We start from the raw sequence: 8,596 nt of genomic DNA, 5'->3' as shown, positions 1-8,596 counted from the left end.
AAGTGCGTACATATCTTGATGATTTCTTGGTAAGTACCATGGCAAGATCTTGGCAAGATTTACCACGATTTAGTATGTTCTTATCAAGATGTACCAAGTTTCGATTCACTGGGTAACTTTATGTTCTGTTAACCTAGCTTCAAAATAGACTGATTTTATATGCTAAATTCTACCGCGTGTGGTCTTCCGTGAGACTTGATACGAATCTATCACAACCGAACGGAGATTAGTTTACCAAAAACAAAACACTTTTTCTCTATCAGCTTACTAACAAACTTTCTGAGCGTGTTTAAGTTATTGTTCACATCTTATATTAAAACATGAAAATGCATATTGGGTGAATCGCGGAGTAAGTTAATCAAGAATTAAAATTTAGATTTGCTTTAATCTGATTGGCCAGCAAAAATAATTTTGCATTTTGATACGTCTGAATTTTCTTGTCTGTCTTGACTACTGCCAGTCAACATTTATTTCTTCGTTTGAGTTTTCATTTGAATTCTATCTACCATTTGTTACCAATCCAATAATGAATTCCATTACGCAAACTATCTAATAATAAAGAATGTCGGATCTTTTCTGTTTGTGCCCGCCCAGTACGTTATTCGCCGCCAGTTACAGAGCACGTGGAATTACATAGTAAATCATTATGTAAAAAAAATGGCACGTACGTCTGGGGGTGCAAATAATATGCGCCCACTAAGCTGGGTGGCACAAACGGAAAAGATCCAGAATGCCATAGGACAGTTGACGTAATTTTCATAGTCGATTAACGAGTTTGTTCACAAGACATTTATATTCCTGCTTGCAAAAAGCCAGCGTGCTTGTTAACTAAGTATATGTTAGAACAAAATCTTAGTCGCCCGAAGGATTTAGTGCCCTGACACGAGAGCGCTTGCGCCCGCTTGCTGAGCACGAGGCCCGAGGGGGACTTAGATTTTGTTGTAAAGTGTTTAGAGAACCAAAGGGTACCAAAGTGTTGAATTCACTTGAAATTGAAATCGAGAGTTTAATTCTGCAGATTAGTGAAAGGAAAGTTTTCTTTTAAAAAATATAAAGGAGTTGAAATGAATCAGTCATCCCCGCCTCCAATTGTGAAGCAGCCGATTATTTAGAATAGTTTTATTCAAGTTTTGAGAACTAGGTTTCTAACTAAGTTTAATTTTTGCCCTAAACATAGTGTCCTAAATTAGGACACGAAGTTTAGGGCAAAAAGTAGACTTTTACATCTAGTATAAGTTTAATCTTTCAAACTAAACTCTCTGATTCGAAATTTTAGTGACCGATGAAATCGTACCCTGGGATCTTTGAGCAGATTAAAGAAAACTGCTTTTGACACTCGTTAATAAAAAGAGCAGCTGACTTGTAAAAGTATCGAAAGCTTAGCAAATGTGGAAAGTGTCACGCCCCCAATAAAAATATTTTACTTTTATATGCAAAGAAATGCATATACTGTAGCTGTCGTTGTTAAACAATGCGTTAAAATATCTAAGGATCGATCTGTTTTAAGAAAAATTAAAACTTCTGAGCAAACTACTGAAAGTTTTTTGATTTTAGGAACACGCACGTCAAAGAAATTTCTGCAAGTATGGAAAGTATCAATTTGTTTCTCCACTAGCAGGCTGTTTAACTTCTGGTTGTGTCCCACCGATGAAGACGGGGATGGGATATTAGGAGACAAATTTTTTGTAGCCATTAGGAAAAAAATTAGAACAAGAGTTTTTTGGACATTGGGCTTATACCAGTTTAAATACCTTAAACCCTGTACTTCGGAATCCATTTGATGCTATACTGTACAAAAGTGTTCCTAGCACATGTCTCGCACATGAAATTGAGTAAATAAAGCACCCTTAAAAAGTTCCATTTCTGAAAACTTTTTTTGCCCCTCGGTAAGATTCGGGCAAAGGTGTTTGGCAAACAATACGGAGGAAAGAGAGAAAACATGATGAAAATATTCTCTCCTTTTATTTTTAAATAAAGTCATGGAGAGCAAAAAAAAAACAAATTTTGCCACAAATGCTGAACGAAAATAACATGAAGTTATGCTCAATTTTAAAAAAAATTGATAGCTTTCGTACGCTATTATCATGTAGAGACATTTATTAGGAACACTAGAGTCCTTTATAGCGTCAAGTGGATTATGAGGTACCTTTTTTGAGTGTCTTAATTTGTATTCGCCTAATGTCAACAGTAATTTAGTTCAAAGTTTTCGCCTAATGGCTACAAAACATTTTTTTGCCTAATCGAATTTTCACCTATTCTAATACGCCCCGAAAAAACTATCAGTTTAAACTATTGTTTAAAGATCTTTGCAATCTTTTCTTAGTTTGGCGGAGCAGATTTATTCAATTGTTGTCTTACGAAATGAACAAAAAAAAAGAATATTTTAGTGGTTAGACAGTTTTGTTTTTTTTGCGCAAACAGTCTGAAACATTGTGAAATTAGACGAATACTTTTAAAACAAGCAAAAGCATATGTAAACAAAGCTCGACAAACCCAGAAAAGAATGCTATTGGAAATAAAATATATTAACCATAAATGCATTTTTGTTACCTATTGGATGGATGAGTCGACTGATTTTTTAGAAAAGAAAACAATAATGAAGCTAAACTTTTTGATAATGACCAAGCTACCAGCCTCTCTGTTTCCACTTGGATGAGTTTTGTTAAATATTTTCAATACATTGAATAAAATTTGATATCAATATTCAAATCATATGCATTTGTTAGAAAATGATCACGCTGCGCTATATTTAAAATTCACTAGAGGCAATTGATAATTTTTTTCTCAAAATTAAAATTCATTTCACATTTTACAACTTTTCATCAAATTTATTTTTGAACAAAGTTACCTGCCAAGTTTTTTATCTAGATTTTAGACCAGCCAAATTCCACTATATTCAGACTCTTGAAAAATCTTTTCTATCTTATGAAGTCTAACACAAAAATAAAAATTGTGGTTCCAGAAAATGCAACACCAGAGGTCCAAAAATGATTTATTTTGTTAAAGTGCTCATGATAAAACTGCTATGAATGAAATTCAACAAATTTTCAATATTATTGTCGAAGTTGTTCCAAAGTGTAGGTCTTCTACTATGGAATAAAACCTTCTAATATGGAATAAAACAGTCTAAAACATTGTGAAAGCAGACGACTTCATATAAAACAGGCATAAGCAGATGTAAACATAGCTCGACAAACCCAGAACAGGGTGCTGAAAGATTCTTCCGTGGAAATGGGTATCTGTTTTGATTTTTTTTCAAAATGGAATAATTTTTTCATAAACGCATCTTTGTTACCTATTGAATGGATAGGCTGCCTAGGGATGGAAAGAACGCGCATGATAAAACCGCTATGAATAAAGTTTATAAAATTTTCAATAGTGTTGTCAAAATTGTTCCAAAGTATAGGTCCAAGGATAAAAATCAGGAAAAGCCTAGTCTCTTTCTAATATGGAAAAACATTAGGATATGAATCTCTTTAATGGAAAATGTCATATCAAAAAACTCTCACGAGCATACCTTGTAGTAAAATTGAAAAGATCATCCAGCCTCAATCTGAACCTTCCAAAATCCAGGTTTTGATTTTTTTTAAATAAAATAAAAGATTTGAGCAGAGGAACTTGGTTTTAACCAGCACTTGGGACCATCCTGGACATGAAAAAATGAAGAATTCGTTTTCTCCTGATATACTACAAAACAATTCTTTGATTTTTCTGAGCAGAATGAATACTGAAACACTAAATAATGTCTCCAGAAATTTTAAAAAAACGCAATTTCCTTGCTGTTTAGTGCACAGGCGGAAACTTTAGGCAAAAATAAATAATATTTTTTCAGGATTCAATGCTGAACACATAATTGTTCTCCGACAAAACAACTAAATCTAGAAGACAAATGACAAAATTTTAATTTTTTACTGAAGATATTACTTATATTGAGACATAAAGCCATAGCTTGTCAAAACATTTATTTGCTTAAAATAAAGCGAGGTCTTTGTTTTAACTTTTTATTTGAATGAACAAAAGCTGTGGAACATTTTTAAATTACAAATTAACAAATTATAACATTTGAACATTGGAAAAGGTAATGTCTCTCCTTTGATGTTGATTCTGGTCGCTAAATCAAATACCCGACATTAGCTCACTTATACCATTTTCGTTTATTTCTTGTTTTTTCTCCACACTCATTGAGTTCATTAGCTTCAATGTTTTTTTTTCATTTTTATCTTTAATCTTAAATCTGAACGTTCCATGTTCTGATATTTTCTAATCATCAGTTTTTTCCTTGCCGTATTATGCATTTTCGATTTTTGTGGTTGTTAACCCCAAATTTTCTAACTGTTGTTTTTATGATGCCCAAGTTGAGTTCCCAGACCGAAAGTCGATATGTCCAGACCGAAATGAACGAACAAGGTGGCGTCATGCGTTCAAAATTACACGGTCTGGAAAAAAATGAACGCACGATAGTCTGGACATATGCAATTTTGAACGCACGATAGTCTGGACATATGCAATTTTGAACGCACGATAGTCTGGACATAAGCGATTTTGAACGCACGATAGTCTGGACATATGCAATTTTGAACGCACGATAGTCTGGACATAAGCGATTTTGAACGCACGAAAGTCTGGACATTGTGACTCTGGAGCGCACGAAAATTTTTTGAATGGAAACAAGAATGCCAAAAACTGATGAGTCCATGTTTGACTAAACACTCTTAATAGAGTGCTCACTCAAGTGAAAGCTTTCTACCAAGAAAACTTCAACTCACGAGTTCAAAAGTTACAAAACATCAAACGTAGGAAAATTCGCATCCAACATTTTGCTTTGTTGGAAACATTTTCACACCTAGAATTATAAACCCTTGCTGAAGTTGCAAAGCAAATCATACTTCAATAACTGGGTCGCTGGCACCCCCTTCAGCCAATACTTTCATCGAACATATTTTATTAAGAAAAATGTAGCAACTGCTAGGGTACTTCATCACAACCATGACCCTAACGTATCTATACTTGAAATGAATACATTATAAAAATGTTATCTGAACATGAACGCACGAAAGTCTGGACATACGCATTTTTGATCGCACGAAAGTCTGCACATAGGTGTTTTTGAACGCACGATAGTCTGGACATGAACACACAAATGAGCGCACGATTTTTCATTTAGAACGCACTAAAGTCTGGTCATATAAGATTTTGAACGCGCGAAAGTCTGGACATAAGCACGTTTGAACGCACGAAAGTCTGGACATAGGTGTTTTTGAACGCACAAATGAGCGCACGAATTTTAATTTGGAACGCACTAAAGTCTGGTCATATAAGATTTTGAACGCACGAAAGTCTGGACATAGGGATTTCTGAACGCAGGATGAACGCACGAAAAATTTTGAACGCACGAAAGTCTGGACATAGGCACTTTCCGTCTGGGGGGGTCTGGACATAGACACTTTCCGTCTGGGACGGTCTGGACATATCGACTTTCGGTCTGGCACCTCAACCTCGGGATTTAAAATTTTGATTGAGTGTTTCGACGCAGTTTTCTCATTACTGACCGATGACATTAAGCGAGCGCGCAATCTTTTAAACTTTGTGGTTTACATACTTTGATTCGAGTTCCCTGAAAATCTAAGTTTCTTATTAAAAGACAATCTTCAAAATGTTTGGGTTTTTTCTAAAATTTATCCAGGCACAGGTTTGTCTATTTGAATTATGTAAAGATTGCATGCATCAAAACTTTCGCGTTCGATTCTAGAATTCATTTTCCGCTGTTTTAGGAGGTGAGTCGCTAGTTTCGGTGTCGAAAACGTCTAAAAGATTTCTCCCTATGTGTTGTTTTGAGTCTCAAGGAAGACCCTCTGGTGGTTGGAAGATTTTGTTTCTCCTATATGCATTTATTTGTTTTTATATGCATTTAATTTTGAAATTTCAATTTCCAGCAAATTAATTACTGCTGTGTTTTTGGCTGATTTGCTCTCTATTTTGTCGAATACTACAAGTTTTTTATTGTAGTTCTTATATTTGGTGTCTATATTGAAGAAAAAAAACAGAAACTGAACAAAAAAAAGTTGTCAAAAAGCTGAACAAGTTGATTAGAAAGTTACAAAACAGCTCCAGAATTTATAAAAAAGCACAAATTTTATTATCTTCTTATCTGTGATTTCCTGAAATAGATTTTCGTTCCGATTTCCTGTGTTAGAGACAAGGTGGAAAATTAATGAAGGTTAATAAAGAAGGAATTAAAGAAATTTCTTCAATGTTTCAATCGTCTTCACTGTGCTTTCTTTTTTGTTTCTTTGCTAATTGGTTGTAGAATGAGCTTTTTTCCGCAGTTCTAATTACCAGGCCTTAGGTAAACTTAAATTCTATCAATTAACTGTTTTTAAGTACTTCAATCGTACCAATTTTTTCATCTCTTCTTAGTTTTTTCAAAAGGCGTATGGGCTTTGTGCTAAATTTTTCAAGCGTTAGGCCCAATTGAGATTTTTTCCTATTTTGTGTCAGCAGTAATTTATTAGGTGCAAAATTTCTGGGCTAGGGTTTTGGGATCAAAGATAGAGCTAGTTGAGGTTTCAGATAACTTTATTTGATTGTTTTGCCTCCCTCCAACATTGCCAATGAACCAAATTCTTCATTTCGGTGGCGATTTTCTTGGAAAAAAAAGGTGAAATTTCACGCAAAACACTGATTTATTTGGCCTATTGTTGTCTCTGAGCTGAAAAAGGACCCAGAAAGATCTGAAAAATTTTTTTCTCAGATTTGAAGCTAATTCAAAAATTCGTTTCTGCTAAAAGAAAAATTATAACCGAGAGATGCTCTTTAATGTGCGTTTGAAAATGAAGTCCCGGTCTGAGCTCATCTACATATTTGACTTAACTGTCAACCAAATGAAGAGATAATCAAAAATAGATGTTTCACACCCAAACCACTTCTTGCATTACACAATGCCATGCCTCATTAGAACGCTCACAATATCTACAAATAAAAAGACTACAAGATGAAAAACAAACAGCAAGGCAAGCAAAATCACAAAACATTTTTTAGGGCAAAAACTCAGTATTTAAATTTAAAAGCACCTAGTAAACAACGTCAAATTGGAATCCAAAAAAACCTAAATGCACAAGTTTACTTTGTCTTAAGTACAAAGCAAAAGGTGACAAGTTGACATAAAGAAGAAATAATGAGGCGAAACTTGAAAAAAATCAAAATTTTTTAAATCAAACAACCTCAAACATCTTAAAAACCAGTAGCTCTCAACAAAAACTTCTAGATAAATCTACAAAAACGTCATTAGGAAACCAATAGGATCTGTTTTGTTTAGACTAAGCCAGAGAAACGGACTAAAGGTGCAAAATAAGTTTGCACCTTTAGTCCATTAAAAATTGCAAATAAAAATTGCAAACAATTTCCGAAAACACAAATTACTTAGGTAATTAAAACTATTAGCTATTATCTGAATTTATTAGTTTTTTATTTCAATTGTTTAATATACTAATTCGGTTAAAACCATACCGATAAAATAAATAATTTCATCTGGGCCTTATTTGAAAATGATTTGGATATGTTATTACGCGAATGATAAACGAAGAAAAAAGAATCACAAATTTTGACCACTCACAAAATATTCATAAAAACGCATATTGTCCAACATACGAAACAACAGTTACAACATAATATAAACAAAACGTTAAAAAATGAACTACAAAGACACGGATGGGGCCTCTCAATGATGAGAAAAAATTATAGGTGGATAAAAAGAACATCAAAAACTGAAAACTTTTTCAAAAGTTTCAATAAAAAAATTAACAGAAAATTTAATACCTTTATCTATACACTGACTGCATCAAATAAATCAATTCAATCTGCGATTAACGTATGAGAACTCTCACTATTTAGAAAAGTTTTACGACTACACAAAGAATTTAAAAACAGGCAAAACAGCTAATTCAAAAAAACAGAAAATTTTCGAAGTCATTAATGGCTGCAGTGGAAAGAAAATGGGTTTTGAAGCCATTAGTTGTTCACTCAAAGCGCTTAATAGGTTTACCTGATGCTCATAAAGAATCTGTTTCAATTTTAGTCAGAAGACTGTCGAAGCCATAAAAAACTTGAGCAGTTCGTTGAAAACGAATTATTTGTTCATTGGCATCTTTCGACTGTAAATGAGGTTTGTCCCTAATGGAACCTTGATGAAAGAAGTGACTAGTCTCTAAGTGACTTGAAATAAAAAAAAGAAAAAAGGGAGAGGTTTTTAAGAAGTAACTCTCAGTTAGAAGTCGATTTTTGAGTTGTAAAATTTATTATGAGACCATTTCTAGCCTTTTTTTTGCCTTTCGTTTATTAAGAACACACATTTGTTTGATTTTGAAGTTTAAAATGTCATTTTGAATTAATATTTTTTTAGAAAGTAATCTCAATTTCAACATAAATTCCCCTAAAAGTGAACAAAATTATGCCAAATATTACCTGTTCACACCAAACTTTAAACCTCGTTAACTCCTCGAAAAAAAACGAATTTCAAAAAAATCTTTTGAGCTTCGAATTCTACGGTGGACGAGATTTTTAATGATACGACTCACCTTTCTCTACAATGAATATATCG

Source organism: Convolutriloba macropyga, chromosome 8 (genome assembly GCF_964194025.1).
Source record: "Convolutriloba macropyga chromosome 8, txConMacr16.3, whole genome shotgun sequence".
In the NCBI taxonomy this organism is placed as follows: domain Eukaryota; kingdom Metazoa; phylum Xenacoelomorpha; order Acoela; family Convolutidae; genus Convolutriloba; species Convolutriloba macropyga.
This window is presented reverse-complemented; position numbering follows the sequence as displayed.